Source organism: Jaculus jaculus, chromosome 15 (assembly GCF_020740685.1).
Source record: "Jaculus jaculus isolate mJacJac1 chromosome 15, mJacJac1.mat.Y.cur, whole genome shotgun sequence".
NCBI lineage: Eukaryota > Metazoa > Chordata > Mammalia > Rodentia > Dipodidae > Jaculus > Jaculus jaculus.
In genome coordinates, this window is record NC_059116.1 from 40,771,558 (window position 1) to 40,789,071 (window position 17,514).

The 17,514-nt window shown below is 38.6% G+C and overlaps 1 pseudogene; it reads left to right on the plus strand.

Moving 5' to 3' along the window:
* The window catches only part of LOC101609314, a 39,125-nt pseudogene extending 22,138 nt beyond the window's left edge, over positions 1 to 16,987 (plus strand).
* Positions 16,988 to 17,514: the final 527 nt, after the last annotated feature.

The following is a 17,514-nucleotide window of genomic DNA, read 5'->3' on the forward strand; positions in this document are numbered from 1 at the left end:
GATGCATGTACTGCCATATGCATCTAGCTTATGTGTGTCCTGGGGAATCAAGCATAAGTCCTTTGGCTTTGTAGGCAAGTGCCTTATCCATTAAGCCATTTCTCCAGCCCTAAGTATCTAGTTTTAATATTCTATTTTCCATATATTAGGAGAAAACTCATCCTTATCATCCTGGCTCATTTATTTAGCCTATGACTTTCTCCATGATTTTTTCAACAGAAGACAGGAAATTATTATTGTTCCTTTTATTAAAATTGAGAGTAAATTTTAAGTGTACATGTTATATTTAATTTATACATATATCTCTGAATAGAGATAATTACATACTGCATAACCAAGCCATTTTGAACAGTGTCAGGAAAAAAAAAAAACATAACTGTGAAAGAGTTTTAGGTGCATGCTGTCTTGGATACTATGTTTTTATCCCCAGTAGTAACACAGCTGCCTCATGTGTCAAGACTGTTTTTACTTTATTAGAAGTGACAACGAAGTTATGGACAATGATACAAACTTACATTAGTCCTGGTAAGATGCTCTTTCCACGCATGTTCCTACCAGTATTTGTGGCTGGTCATTTGGATATAGCACACATATTCACTGCAGAGAAACAGAATCCCAATTCTGCTTTGTTTTCATTTACATGGCTACTAGATATTTTGATCATTTTATAAGCTTTCTATGGTAAGTTTCCTGACATGTATCTGTTCAAATAATTGTCTTGATTGCTTCTTTATATTTTCTTCAACGTGGTCATGCACACATTGTATAATGGTGAAAAAGTTCTCTCATTCCATGGTTGGTCTCTTTACTCTGATCAGTGTTTACATTGCTGGATAGGAGTGTTTTAACTCCATTTACTCAAGTATGATACTTCTTAGTTTAGTATCATATTAAAGAAAAACAGGCTGGACAACTAAGTAGCATTTATATTATTTTCCTTGGTAGTTACTATTTGGATTCAGGGATATATTAAAGTTTCCATAGACATTTAATTGACTTGTTTCTGGGGGAAGAGATGTATATGTAGATTCAGTCTTCTTCAACTGATTATTTAGTCTTCACAGCACTATTTTGTGAAGATGCTATCTCTACTAGGCAAGATATTTTGGCAGGTAATTCAATGTTTCAACATTTATATTTAATTTCCTTACAAATATGTTTGCAAAGTTGGGCTTGGTATTGCATCCCTTTAATCCCAGCACTCAGGCGGCAGAGGTAGGAGGATCTCCATGAGTTCAAGTCCACCCTAAGGCTACATAGTGAATTTCAGGTCAGCCAGGGCTAGAGCAAGATACTACCTTAAAAAAAAAAATCTTTACAGTGAAGCATGGAGATGTTAGGGTAAATGTCCAATAGAAAAACAACTGGGTCTGTTGGTAGCTCTTCAGCCATCCTCCTATTGATTTCCATAGAGGTTGTACAATTATGCACTTCTACCAACAGTGAATGAGAGTTCCTCTTTCCCCACACTCTCAGCAACATTTATTGTGTGTTTATTTTTTTTTTAATTTTACTCATTTATAAGCAGAGAGAGAAAAGCAACAGAGAGAGAATGGGCACACCAGGGCCTATAGCCACTGCAAATGATCTCCAGACACATGTGCCCCTTGTACATTTGGCTTATGTGGGTCCTGAGAAATTGAACCTGGGTCTCTTGGCTTTGCAGGCAAATGCCTTAATCACTAAGCAATCTCTCCAGCCCTTGTGTGATTTTTTTTTTTAATGATTACCATACTGATTGGAGTAGGTGGAATATCATAGTTGCTTTAATTTTCATACCTCTATCACAGCTTAAATTAAACCAATAAATCATTTGTTTGCTCAGTTTAGCAACTCAAAATGTAAAGTAATTACATAGAATTTTTTGAAGGACATAAAAATAGATTTCCAACAGAAACATGAAAATAGAAATAGCAAGTATTCTGACTAGAAAATATGCGCCAGAATCTTTTGATTCAAATATTCCAAAAGTATAAACAGTAGATGAAGGAGATAGCCTGTTTGACAAAATATTTGCTTTGCAAAAGCATGAAGACCTGGTCATTTGGATATAGCACACATATTCACTGCACTGGGCACTGTTTGGAGTGCCTATTACCTACATAAGTGCTGGGCATATTTCTGTGTGCCTCTAAACAGAGCTCTGTTCTTTTTTGACAAGTCATTCTAACATATTTGTTGTTACAGTCAGGTTTGCATTGCTGGTAGAAATCATCCAACCAAGAGCAGCTTGTGGGAAAAAGAGGTTTATTTCAGTTTACAGGCTTGAGGGGAAGGTCAAAGATGGAAAGGGAAAATTATTGCATGAAGAAAGGGTGGATATCAGCCCCTGGCCCACATCAGGTTGACAACAGGAACAGGAGAGTATGCCAAACACTGGCATGGGGAAACTGGTTATAACACCCATAAGCCTGCCCCCAACAATACACTCCCTCCAGGAGGCATTAATTCACAAATCTCCATCAGTTGGGAACCTAGCATTCAGAGCACCTAAGTTTATGGGAGACATCTGAATCAAGCCATCACACTTGGTAAGACCCAGGCAAATGATAGGTTTTGTTTCAATAAAGTTGGATGGCATCTGAGAATGGCAACTGAAGATGTCCTCTGGCCTCCACATACATAGAGACACATGTGCTTCTATGCAGATACCAACACACGTGTGCATACATAACATGGATACACACAAACAAACACACATACAAATGCTTAACAAGAAAGGTTTATAGAAAAGAATCTAATAAACTAAAATTTAATCTCAAAGGAATCATAGATCCATGGAAGAAATACATACAATTTGGAACTATAATCAGTTGACATATCTTTCAATGAATAAGAGAGTTAAAATATGAAAGAATAAACTATAGAATATGTAGAAAAAAATCTTTCATGTATGAACTCCTGACAGTAAGTGTCCAAGAAATTATTAGTCCTTGAGAAGACAAATAGTTGGGTATGATGGTACATGCCTTTAATCAGAGCACTCAGGAAACAAAGATAGGAAGATTACTGTGAGTCCAAAGCCAACCTGAGACTACATAGAGAAAACATACAAACTGCAAAAGGATGAACTCTGCTATACTTGATAAAGTCAAAATATATAATTAATGCAAATATACATAACAGGAAAAATATATGTTAAGGGCAATTATTAATTATTAAAATCAAGGTGAAATAAAATTGTATTATAAATTTCTAAAGAGTAATATCTTAAAAAGAAGAATTTGACATAAAATGACTTAAAATGTAAGAATATTTCAAAGAAACATTATTAATAATGGGAAAATAAATTAACACTGATCCTAATACATGTAGGATTAATATGTTCATGTAAAGTCACCTGAGCAAAGGCTGTATATTAGCAAAGGACCCATTATTAACAACCAAAGTTCTCAACACATCCAAGAAGAAAGAAAATTATTGTTTTAAATTCATATCATTTGTGACTTCATAGCCTAGAACAGAAAGATAGGAAATGAAGGAAGAGGAGAATGAAGGGGGGAAATAATATATTTCCATTACAATCACTTCAACAGGCCCTTCAGAGACAACTGTAAGGAAATATCATGCTTGTACATTCATCTTTAGTAAGGTTGGGTCTTCTTTCACATTACTAAGTAAGAATTACTATAAATGAGGTTGTTCTGTATATACAGCCATCAATCACAATCATTCATTACTTTTAAATTAAACTTTGCTCAAATTCTTAGAACAGTGCAGAATGCAGCCAGGTTCCCCCATCAGAACATCACACAACAGCCCAGTTCTCAACACAGTATTCTTTCCACTCTGAATCCTCAAATGTCAAGCCTTCCCATTTCACTTCTCTCTATATTTATATCTTTCAAACTCTCACCAGAATAGTCTATCTAGCTAAACTTGGATCACTTCCACTTCAAGGCTTCTCAAGTGCAGAGCTGCATCTCCTTCCTTCAGCAAAGCAGTTCCAATTGAAAGAATCACATGCTCAGGTTTGTCACAGCAATGACTGTACTTGTCAGTGTGAATTTATATAACACTTAATTTCTTATTGCTGGGACAAATACCTGACCAGAGGCAGATTTTAGAATAAAAGTTTATTCATTTCAGCTTACTGTTTCAAGGGGAACTTTCACCATGTTGGAGGAAGCATATCACATCTGTCACATCAAGTGAGGAAACATGGCTTATCAAATCCGAGAGTCCACCCAGAGGAACCAGCCTCCACGAGCAAATCTCCACCCCAGAAGGGCTCCATCAGCTTGGAGTTGAGTGTGATGCTTATCCATAAACACTTGCTGTTACAGAGGATATTTCATATTGAAAATACCACAGTGAAAATAATCTCATTTACAAATGTGCCACACTTATGTACTTCAAATCACTAGCTTCTGAAGTTATCATGTTCATCAACCCTCAAAGAGAGAGATGTTTTCAGCCTGAGAATTTAGATGAAAACATCATTTGGACATAAATCTTAATGTGTTTCAAATGTGAAGAGTATGTTTGGCAACTCATCCATGAAAAAAAAAAATACTGTCTTTTCAGTTGGCCAACTATTAGATTGCACATCTGCTGACAATGCCTTTGCCTTAAGAGATCAACCAGAACTCCGTGATTTTACCCAATATGTCATTGAATGTTAATTATGTATCTGCAATCTGAGGGGATGTTTCACTCCTTTCTCCTACAAATGACATTCCCATTCTCATTGAGTATTCTCTAAATTATAACTGTGAGCCATTAGAGTGTACTATAACACTTAGAGGATCAACATGGGCAGCATCTGCCAGACTGGCGCCCCTCCTGCAGACCTATGTAACACCACAGGTGAAGACGTGTCACTAGAGGGTGTAGAAACTCAGTCATGACTTTCAGTGACATTATCAAGTAAGTGGGGAACATGGGCTTATGTCTTCGTTGATCATTATAGTTCAAAGGGTAATATGTGTTATGGGTTACTGACAGTCACTTGTTTGAAATATAAAGGAAGAATGGGATAATAGAAAATGAGATTTTCTAGAACAGAGATGAGTAAGAAGTGTTCTGTAAGGTTCCTGTACTAAGGGAGTGCATATTTTTCTATCACTTCCAGGGTTTTATAAAACACAATTCAGTATTTATCTTGAGCCTGAATAAATCTTCCTCATGTTGTACTATTATTATATTTATTCCTTTATATTTATTATGGACCATTCCATCCTGTACTGTGTAACCAGAACAAATTTACTTATTTGTATCAGGTGGCTCCAAAGAATACATGCCTGCCCCTGGCCATGGTCTCATTGATGCTTCATTTTAGATGGACATGGGTGAGATTGATCATTACAGATGATGACCAAGGCATTCAATTCGTCTCTGACTTGAAAGCAGAGATGCAACACAATGTTGTTTGTTTAGCCTTTGTGAATGTGATCCCAGAAAATATGGAGTTGTCAATGAAAAGGCCAGAAATGCATTATAAACATATGTTGTCATTGATGGTGAGATGAATTCTACTCTAGAAGTGATATTTATAAGATGGGAGTTTATAGGCATATGGAGAGTCTGGGTCACCCCCTCATGATGGATCTAACCCCATGTAAGGGAGATTTCTTCCCTGACTCATTCCAAGGGGCTTTCACTTCTCAAACCATCATGACAAGGATTCTAGTTTCAATAATTTTCTCCACACAGAGAACTTTTCTGAATATGAAGAAAACTCATTCAGTCAGATTGGGATGCATTGATATTGTTTCTTCTCCAAATCATACTGTAAGACACTGAATAATTGTGTTTCCAACCCTTCACTGGAGTGGTTTCCAAGGCACAGTGTTGACATGCCCATGAATGATAAATGTTACAACATCTATAATGCTATGTATGCTGTAGCCCATGCCCTCCATGAAATGATTCTTCAATGAATAGATTTGCAGAGTATGGGGGAGCAGTTGAAGTTGTATATGAAAAGTATATGCAGTTAATGTGTCTTTAAATATATGATACTGAGTTTTCTCAACTTGATATCCTTACAAAGAACCAGATACACATAAATATACTTGTATAGATACATTTCTCTCAATTACAAGGCTTTCCATAACTTGTCACAGGTCGAGCTCCTCCCTGGTGGGCAGGTAGTGCTGAGGAGGGACCAGGCCCACTGGTTCCTCCCAAGGGGTTGGGGAAGAAGGGATGAGCATCAGACAACTCAGAACATCTCCTATACATTGGAGAAAAACCACACTGAGTCGAGGGTCTTGTGGAAACAGGAACTCACAGTATCTCATTTTATTGTTACAAGTAGTTGCCTATATGATGTTGGGGACAAAGATTGGGATTTTAGGATGGGGGAAGAGGTAAGGGCCAATAGTAAACTGTAATTATTGAAATGATAATTTCATTTTTTTTTTTAATTTAATTTATTAGTTTTCTTTTCAGTAAATACAGGCAGTTTGGTACCATTATTTAGGCTCATCTGTGATCTACCCCCTCCCATTAGACCCTCCTTATTATTGAAAATGGGTCGTGCATTGTGGAGTTAGCCCCCAGTTATTAGTATGATAAATGTCTCTGAAAATCATGACCCAACATGTAACTCTGACATTCTTTCCGCCCCCTCTTCCGCAAGATTTCCCTGAGCCATGTTGGGTTCATTTTTGGTCTGCTTCAGTGCTGAGTTGTTGGGGGCCTCTGAGGCTCTGGCTCTCTGATTTGGTAGGAGTTGATTTTTCTCTGAATTGATCTCCTTCCCCTTTGTGCTGGTATCCAGTTCACAGGAAAACATCACCCTTGCTTATTTCGCCAGTTGTCCTTAGTTTCAGTTGGGCCCCTTCTGAGGTATGTTGGGGCAGCTCTCTTCTTAGGATCTGCATCTATCTGGAAAAGAGAAGCGGATTCTCCAACGGAGAGTGAGTTAGCACCCAGAAAATTGAGATAACACTTACTTTTTTGATAGACAGTTTGATAGGTGTAGGCCCTCTTATACCCCGTGATTGATGGTAGCTTGATATTGTAGAGTGGGCTTGTGTTTGGGTATGGTTCTGACTTGTTTCCCAGCTCCAGCTAAGGGTCTAGTACCACTGAGTGGATCAGTTAGCCAAATCAAGAGCAATTGATTCCTCACCATGGCTGTGTACCACTATTGCACTTGTATGGGTATCACATCCAGTTAATTGTTGCTACTTAGGTTAAACAATGTGTTGCTTGGACAGATCTTGGTCACTTCCCCCAGTCGCCTATGTAGCGCCTTCTGGCACTAGACACGCTGACTGTCTGGGGACTGACTCTCTCCTGGCTTCCAGCCATGTCATTCCATTTTACGTGTCAGCTGCGTATGGAGTCTTCAGCAATAGGGTCTTACCACTGGCCTTTGGTGGGTCATCAATTACTCTGACAGAAGTCTGTCATTGTTTTGGGAAACCTTGTAGGTTTCTTTGATCAAAAGCTCATTGTGGATTGTAGGCCCAAGCTGGAAGTGGGGGTTACAGGTCAGTGTCCACTAAGAAATTGAGGAAAAAGATAACTAATATACAAGAGTTAGAGAGAAGAGAGATAGAGGGGAGAGGGGGAGAGGGAGGGAGGGAAGATGTAGGAGATTTAGGTCAGTCTTGATCCTACCCTCTCCAGTGTCTTGTGGTTCAGGTGTTTCCTGTAAGGGACTAGTGAAGGTTCAGTCATTTGGTCTGTCTTTTAGGAAGTAGAATTTTATGGTACCATTGCCGTTTGGGTCCGGATTACTGTTTCAGCTCCTGTGTGGAAGTAGCAGGCAAGAAGTCATTAAGTGTCTTGCTGAGTCCTAGCTGGCTAGAGACAGGTCACTAAACTTTAGCTAGGCTCAGGAAGTTCCACTAGGCCTCACACCCAGGCCTGTCAAGGCCCAACATCGCCCCCTTTTGTTTTTGTAAGAGAATTAGTCACCATGGCCCCTGTCTTAGGTTGTGCCCCTCTGGGGATCTTAGCGGTCACTGGGTACCATGTGTTTAGCTTGCTGGGAACCCACTCCATGGCCTGTCTTAGGTTGTCTCAGTCAGTCTGATATCTTACCCATCATTAGTCACATGGAGGGCAGAGGAGGAGGTGGCAGCCTGTGGTAATGTATCTCAACCTGATGGAATTTTATTGCCTCTAGCCACTGGTGAATGAATTGTGTAATTTTGTTAATTACACAAGGCCCAATAGTGAGGATAAGGTGGAGGGGAAGGAGGGGCCCAAGTAGAGAGAGGAGTTAGGGTAAGAAGCCATGTAAGCCCATCCACAGTGGGTTGTCCTGGGGGGTCCCATCACCTCCTCTCCAAGTCTTCCTGGAGCCTCTTAATCTTGTCCTGGACTATTCTTGATTTGCTGACATAAAAGCAGCATTTTTTCTGTAAAAACAAGCATATGCCTCTCTTTTTGGCCATTAGTAGGTCTAGTCCTGTTTTGTAGGACTACCTCAGCCAGGGAATCTAGCTTCCAGGATTGATATCTACACCTGGGATTAAGGTAGCTGGGGCACAAAGACCCATCCAATTGGTGGGCAGAAAGTCATAGGCCATCCTGCCTCCACAAACATTCCAGAAGGCAGGCAGCATTGAGCAATGGGCTCAGTTGTATTAAAAGTACATAAGGAAAGATGAATGTACCCCACATCTATACTGGAATTATTAGGAGAAGGCAGGGCCCAAATGCAAGTTCTAGAGGAAACATTGGGAAAAGCTGGACAGGGATGGGGAAGGTGGCTAAGCAATTTTGTAAGGTTGTATGGGCAACTGTACTGCAAGCAGACAGAGAGGCCCAGATATTTTAGGTCTCTCACTGGTACCCAAATGGTTCTTTTTTCATTTTACAAAGATTTCCCATGGACAAAAATTTTATGAGCTTCCCATAAGTTTTTATCAAAAAACTCCTTTCTGTTACAGAGTTTTGCACTTCAATCACCTCTTAGTACAAAAGATTATCACAAGGTTGGGAAACAAACAAACCCTTTGATCTCAGCAATACAAACATAAATCTTTTTTTTAAATTTTTTTCCACTCCAGTCATTTTTGTTTTTATTTATTTTTATTTTTATTTTTTTAATTTTTTTTTAATTTTTAGTAGCATTTTCCATGATTATAAAAAAAAAAAAAATCCCATGGTAATTCCCTCACTCCCTACCCCTCATACTTTCCCCTTTGAAATTCCATTTTCCATCATATTACCTCCCCATCACAATCATTGTACTTACATATATACAATATCAACCTATTAAGTACCCTTCTCCCTTCCCTCTTCCCTTTATGTCTCCTTTTTAACTTACTGGCCTCTGCTACTAAGTATTTCCATTCTCACACAGAAGCCCAATCATCTGTAGCTAGTATCCACATATGAGAGAGAACATGTGGCGCTTGGCTTTCTGGGCCTGGGTTACCTCACTTAGTAGAATTCTTTCCAGGTCCATCCATTTTTCTGCAAATTTCATAACTTCATTTTTCTTTACCGCTGAGTAGAACTCCATTGTAAAAATGTGCCACATCTTTATTATCCAGTCATCAGTTGAGGGACTTTTAGGCTGGTTCCATTTCCTAGCTATTATAAATTGAGCAGCAATAAACATGGTAGAGTATGTATTTCTAAGGAAATGAGATGAGTCCTTTGGATATATGCCTAGGAGTGCTATAGCTGGGTCATATGGTAGATCAATCTTTAGCTGTTTTAGGAACCTCCACACTGATTTCCACAATGGCTGGATCAGATTGCATTCCCACCAGCAGTGTAGAAGGGTTCCTCTTTTTCCACATCCCCTCCAACATTTATGATCATTACAAACATAAATCTTAAGAATGGCCAGCTCTTATCAGTAACACTGAGTGTGTATAATCTTGCTTACATGTAGGTGCTAAAGTCTTTCTGGCAAATGGCCCAGAGCTATGGATATTCCTTCCCCCTTTTTTTATTTTTTATGAACCAAGCCCTTCTGGGCCTTAGTGCAGAAAGACTGTGTCTGTCTTAGGTTGTCCTCTCGATATTTAGGCCTTACCCATCATCAGAACATGAATTCCATCATTCATGCCCTGTCTTAGGTTGACCTAACTCAAGAGAATCTTACCCATCTTTGACTACCAACCTCTGCAGGGGCTTTAAGATAATGTCTCAGGAAGCTGGGTCAGTCCGTAGCTGTATCCCATGTACTTCTGTATGGATATCCATAATGGATCTCAAAAGGCATTTAATGAGTATGGGCAGCAGACACAGAATGAGCAAAAGACAAACACCAGTAGCAGTAAAGCTTCCTATCCAAGAAGTGAGAGAATTCTATCCAGGCAAGGCAGGCTTAAAAGCAGATATTATGTCATCAGCAGCTTTAGTTGCATCAAAAGTAAGATGATTATTTTGCAAAGACAAAATTTCTGAATGTAACTGAATCAGATCTAAGGAAATATTATTATTACGCCAAATACCTCTTAAGTGTATTTTCCCAATGCTGTTGACTGTCATTATATTTTTTAGAAGTAACACAAATCCATTGAAAATCTATATGACACTCCAAATGAGTTTTAACTTTTAACCCTAGTATATAAAGCAGCTAACAGGTGAAACTGTAACTAGGGTAAGAATCAAGCCTGAGATCTTAAAGGGAGGCATAGTTTGAACTTTTTCAGGAGCTACTTTAAAGCTGTGAGTATGAAGGATAGTTAGACATTACATGTACAAGACTAAAGCCAAAAGCCACAGCACACTTCAGGAACTCCTGCTATGCACACTTTGTATATCTTTAGATTAAAATCTGAAACCCACCATCACACCTTAAGATCCACATAATGGCACTGACTCCAACCAAGTGGCTGTAGAATGTTGACTACAAGCAAATAAACAATTGAATATATTGGTGGCCATTTATTTAAATTACCACTTTCGGTTCCTGGAGCCCAGTAGATTAATAACCATCACACATTATAAATTGTTAGAAAAATTTAAAATATTTAGGGTAAATAATGCCTTTTCAGTTGGTCGTGTGGGGGTAATTATTCCCCCTTTTGTTTTTGTAATTGAGATTTGAGAGTCTGATTATATCTTTTTTAAAAAATATTTTAATTTATTTATTTGACAGAGAAAGAGAGAGAGTGAGAGAATGGGCTCGCCAGGGCCCCCAGGCACTGCAGACAAACTCCAGACACGTGCACCCCCTTGTGCATCTGGCTAATGTGTGTCCTGGGGCATCGAACCTGGGTGCTTTGGCTTTGCAGGCAAACAGTGACTTAACCACTAAACCATCCCTCCAGCCCTGATTATATCTTTTAATGATAGCTTGGCCCTAGGGGTTGTATGGGATGCCTGTGGAATGTGAGATTTTCCAGGTCTGGAGAAAATCTACAAAGGCCTTTCTTAAGAAATAGAGGCTATTATCTGTTTTAGTTTGATTAGGCAGCCTGAGAGTGGCAAAACATTGAAGTATATGACTAATGGTATGTTTTTATTTTTCCCTGGCATGTGCCGATGCCCAGCAGGCATGGGAAAAGGAATAGACGGAAAGAAAAATATCAGTGAGCCCAGTCACCATGATAGGGCAGACTTCACCCCTGTCTCCACCTGGGTCAGTCCAAGGGAGCCATGTGGCAGTCTCCCAAGAGGTGGATTGCCCACCAACTCCCAGGAGGGGAGGGCCGGGCACAAGCTGCCAGGAGGGAGGCCGTCTGTTTATATTACCAAATTCCGCTGCTGGGTCCCAATAGATTTATAACTACCATATGTTATAAATTGTACTCAGTTTAATTTTAAAGGTCCCCACAGTCTTGACGAATTGAAGATATTAAGATCTGTAAAATTAAACAAGCTAAACACTTCTAACATATAAAGGCACAGAGTAAACATTTTTAACTGGTATAAGGCATAGCAAGGAGAGACAAAAACAATGTAAACTTAACCACCATAACCTAAAATTAGTCTTAGTGCCTGTAATTTTAAATTGTTTGAGGGTTTTTTTTTTATTTTTAGCTTAAAATCTTAAATCTCAGCCAGGCATGGTGGTGCATGCCTTTAATCACAGCACTTGGGCGGCAGAGGTAGGAGGATTATCATGAGTTTTAGGCCACTTTGAGACTCCATAGGGAATTCCAGGTTAGCCTGGGCTAGAGTGAAACCCTACCTCGAAAAACCAAAACAAACTAACAAAAAATCTTAAATCTCTCAGTCCAACATCTCTAGCTAAGCACATCAGTCCAGCCCTTATGCCAACAAAGTCCCCTGCAGTCTTTCCTTTCCCTCAGAAAGCTCATAACCCAAGACTTGAAGTTTAATGCTTTCTGTATTTAGCATTCTCAGACTCATCAGAATAGTCCATAAAATTTGGCTTACCACTCCAGAAGACACCTTCAGTTGCAAGCATCAAGTTCATGTCTATTCCTCCAAAACAAAGGTTCCAAAAGATCAACATCCACATGGTCAGGTTCATCTCAGTCCACTTATCTGATAGCTTCAGGTTCGCTGAGATAAACTTCCAAACCAAGTACAGTTATGGAGGAAGGGATATTTATTGAAGCTTATAGATCCAGGGGAAGTTTCATAATGGCAGAAAAAGCTGGCCTGCCTTCTAAGGCCAAGGAGAGACAGAGAGAGAGAGAGAGAGAGAAGCACAAGCCTTCAGAAATACAAAAGCGGCCCCATTCAGAAATATAAAAGCCGCCGGTGAACCAAAAGTGAAAGGAAACAGAAAGGGAACAAAGAGATGTTAACAAACAAATACAGGTTATAGAGGCAAAGTTTAGCACATTAAATATAAAGACTGCATAACTTATGAGGGTATGCTGACCCACACATGTATACTGATTACCTCCTCAACAAATGCCTGTCACGGGACACTAGTTGGCTGGGTTCCCAGAGCCCCACTTTAGGCGCCAGATGGCTGGGCTCCCCCCCCCCGGGGGGGGGCTGAGGAGGGACCAGGCCTGCTGGTTCCTCCCAAGGGGTTGAGGAAGAAGGGATGAGTGTCGGATGACTCAGAACCTCTTCTAGTCACTGGAGAAAAACCACACTGAGTAGGGAGTCTTGTGGAAGCAGGAACTCCCAGGAACTCACTTTATTGTTACAAGCAGTTGCCTATATAATGTTGGGGATGAAGGCGGGGATTTTAGGATGGGGGAAGTGGTAAGGGCCAATATTAAATTGTGACTATTGAAATGATAATTTCAGTTACTGAGCGGAGGTAGGAGGCAAGAAGCCATTAGGCATCTTGCTGAGTCCTAGCTGGCCAGAGACAGGTCACCAAACTTTAGATAGGCTTAGGAAGTTCCACTAGGCCTCATGCCCAGGCCTCTTAAGGCCCAACAGTCACTTTCAAGTAAGTAAATATAGATGTGTGTATACATCATGAAGAAAAAAGTGGGCTGGCTGTAGTGATACATCCCTATACTTTCAGCAATCAGGAGGCATGAAGATTGCTGTGGGATGTGGCCAGCCTGGGGTACTTGGACAGTTCCAGGTAAGCATCTGCTACAATAAGACACTTCATAATCAACAACAACAACAAAAAGGATGCAGTGGAAAGCAAATCATTTTGAATGAAGTTCAATCATTTAGAGATAGAAGGGCTCAACATTAGGCCCAACTTATTCATTATTTGTAATAGAAATTCAGAGTTGATCATTATATCCATAAATGAGGAGCTGACAACACCAAGCTCCTATAGTGACAATATGTAGGTTTTGCTTTGAGATTTATCTCAGTGCATGATCAACCTATAATTTAATGAACAATTATTTTGTCAGTTTTTCTAAGTCAAATTCATATAATAAAAATACAATGATATATTTTAAATCATTTGTGTGAGGTTATGTATTTTATTCATTTACTTATTGGCAACTAATGTGTACTATATGTGAAGAATTACAAAAATCAGAGCATTCCTCACATCACACCTTTTTTCTAAGCATGTGCACACATTTAATTATAAAGTGATGCATCTCTTTTAGGTAAATGCATTTGTGAAGAACATTCAGTTTATCAACCCTGTTGTAGATGTAGTGAATATGAATCAGAAAGGACTACTAAAGGATGAGTATGACATCCTCACTATTTGGAATTCTCCCCAAGATCTTCATCTAAAAATAAAAATAGGACAGTTTTCTCCATAATTTCTACATGGTCAACACTTGTATTTATCTGAAGAAATGTTAGAGTGGGCCACAGGAAAGAGATAGGTGGGTCAGTCTGGCTGTAGTGACTTACATTAGACATAAATAACTATACTCTTTTCATGGAATGCATTCCTCCTCATTGTGAAATTATTTCTAGATATCCTTTGTAGTATTTGCCAGAAGCTATAATTACCATTAATTTGTTTCCATTTGGTCATATAGAAGACAATATATATGGATAGATAGATAGATAGATATAGATATAGATATAATGATCATGTTGCACTTTCTCTCTCTCTCTCTCTCTCTCTCTCTCTCTCTCTCTCTCTCTCTATATATATATATATATATATATATATATATCAAGCCAGACAATTGACTTAAGAGCTTCCACACTGACCTTGAACTGCAGTCCCCATAATTGTCTATGTTAATGTTAGATATCTATATATATATAAGTTGAAATTGAAATTAAAATTGATTGAAAATCAGTTTATTAATGGCACAATCCCCTTAAATTGTCTGGTTTGAAAAGAATATCTTAAATTCCTGTCACTGCCACGTGTCTGAATTCCTCAGATCCCTCTCTCTGTATACAGTGTGCATTGCAGTCCTGGGTTCAGGAAATTCTATCAGGAGGGACAAGAATCCTGCTGTTTCAATTGTTCCCAGTGCCCAATAAATGATATTTCCAATGATACAGGTAACTGCATGCTGAGAAAACATTCCTCAGATTTATCAACTTCTGTAACACACAGGAGGACATTCAAGGGGATGGCAAGGAAATGAAGAAGAAAAAATAATCTCTTCTTCTTTATTTAATTATTAAATTTCTGGGATCAATATTGCCCATTATAAAATATACATTCTTTCACCTAACTTTTTATTTTAACTGATGGTAGACCCTATGCAGATTGTTTTTTATCAATGAAATTATTTTGAGAACTGAACATAATGAACTTCGATCATATAATTTGCCTCGTAGTATTATTGTATCTATTAGTAATGGTTTTGCACCTCTCTACAGGTCATTTCCACACATGATTCCTCCACATTCTTATTGTTCACATTCCCATCACATTCATGACAAAGAGCGTGTCTGCACACATGGTGTACTTGCTCTGATACACATAACACTGTGTACCACTTCCATGGTTAGGATATTTTTGTTGTCCTCTAACTCACATTTGGAAGAGCAAAATACCACATGTACATTGAAGGTAGACCCATAAGAAACTGTAATGAATGTGAACAAATTGACAAATAAGATGATGGAGGTTGGCATGCTGCAATTTTTGATGTCAGAGAAATTTTGAAGCCAATCTTTGAATGCATTATTAAGGAATTGGCAGGTGGAAGTAATTATTTGTGATGTGATGGCCAATAGATAATGCTAGAAAGAAAACTTGAAAATAATTATGTATAACAAAGAAATCATAAAACTATGGATAAATGCAGATGATACTATCATGTAAATATACAATTCAAATGAACTGAATGGTTATTTATTTAGTGATGACTAAAAACAAGGATGCCAGGCTTTTTTACAACTTCTACTAATTAGAAATGTTTTATGTGAGAAACAAACTCAAAAAGTTGCATATATGTGCTGCAAAAAATTATGACATAAATAAAGGAAATTAAAAACAAAACAAACCTTTAAATATGGCCTTGAACACAGAGCAATCCTCCTACCTCTGCCTCCCAAGTGCTGGGATTAAGGGTGGGTGCCACCATGCCAGGATCCAAAGACAATTTTTAAGGTGGCATATTTTAGCAAAATATATGGAGTTATCTATGTCTTCGCAAAATTAATATCTAAAACCAACTCTAAGCTGATGGTGTTTAGATGTACAGCTTCAGGTCAAATTATGTCTTGAATTCAGGTTCATTCATGGATTCCTGTTACTTATGAAGAAAGACCCAAAGACCGTGTAGAATGATTTGAATATTCATAATAGGAATAAAAAGCCACTAATACACACCTCAAGACAGACAATTGACTTAAGAGCTTCCACACTGACCTTGAACTGCAGTCCCCATAATTGTCTATGTTAATGTTAGATATCTATAAATTATACAGTTGAACTTTATGTTATACCACTCTGAATATCTTCAAACAGAGATTAGTTTTGTGTCTTTTAAGAAACTTGAAGTGTCTCATTATATGTATGAAAAACAAAATGAGTAGTGACTTATAGATGTCCTTCACAACACATGTGATAGGAATTGATAATTTTGAATCATAGCTTCAGGGTAACACATGTAAGTTGATGTTAATATATAAGAGGATGACAGAGGTTCTAACATGCTGCACATTATTCATGGGAGGCAGCTGTGACAAGGAGAGAAACACTTCACTGATGAGTTTTTGCTTTCTGCCTCAGATATGGACCAATATGTGAAGTGTCCAGATGATCAGTATGCCGATGTAAATCAGGAAGAAGGATGAGGGGCCTGCTGGTGTCAGGAGTACCTAATTTCATCATTCCCACCTGCACCCTGATCCAACTTATCCTCTGTGCAGTGTGGCTGGGGACCTCTGCTCCCTTCATTAACGCAGACACACACTCTGAACATGGACACATCGTCATTGTCTGCAACAAGGGCTCAGTCACTGTGTCCTGGGATACCTGGGGTCTCTGGCCATAGTGAGCTTCACTGTGGCTTTTTTGGCCAGGAACCTGCCTGACACCTTCAATAAAGCCAAGTTCCTGACCTTCAGCATGCTGGTGTTATGCATTCTGTGAGTCGCCTTTCTCCCTGTCTACCAAAGCAGCCAAGGGAAATTCATGGTGGCTGTGGAAGTCTTTTCAATCCTGGCCTCCAGTGCTGGGTTATTGGGCTGCTTCTTTGTCCCCAAGTGCTACATTATTTTACTACGACCAGATAGAAATTCTCTTCACAAGTTCAGGAATAAATCCAACACACATATATAATTATTAAATTTAAACAAATGTTTCTACATAAATTGTAGGTAGCATAACATCATTTTATTATCAAATATTTCATAACATGCCTTATTTCATGTGCACAATGTTCTCAATGACAGTTCTGTAGCACATCTAATATCAGGTAGACATGGTTTCACACAGATGCATAATGAAGGTTATTACACAGTCAATGATGACCTAGCCAGAAGCTGTACATTGTGCTCAAGTGTGTTTGTTTGTTTATTTGTTTGTTTGTTTGTTTGTTTGTTTTGAGCCCTGATAATATTCGTGGTAATGCAATCTATGGAAGAAATAAAATAATAAAATATACTTTGACTCAGATTTGGCAATCATGTTATGGCCTGATGCTTTAAATGAATAGAACAAAAAAATATGGGAGAAGAGCTTATTGTTCAACTAGTCTCATTGTTGACATTTGTGCTTTAAAACCTGAATCTCACCAGTGACTTATGCAGATATAAATCTTTAAGTAGGAATACCCACATGTCTTAATAATTTAGTAATATGGGAAT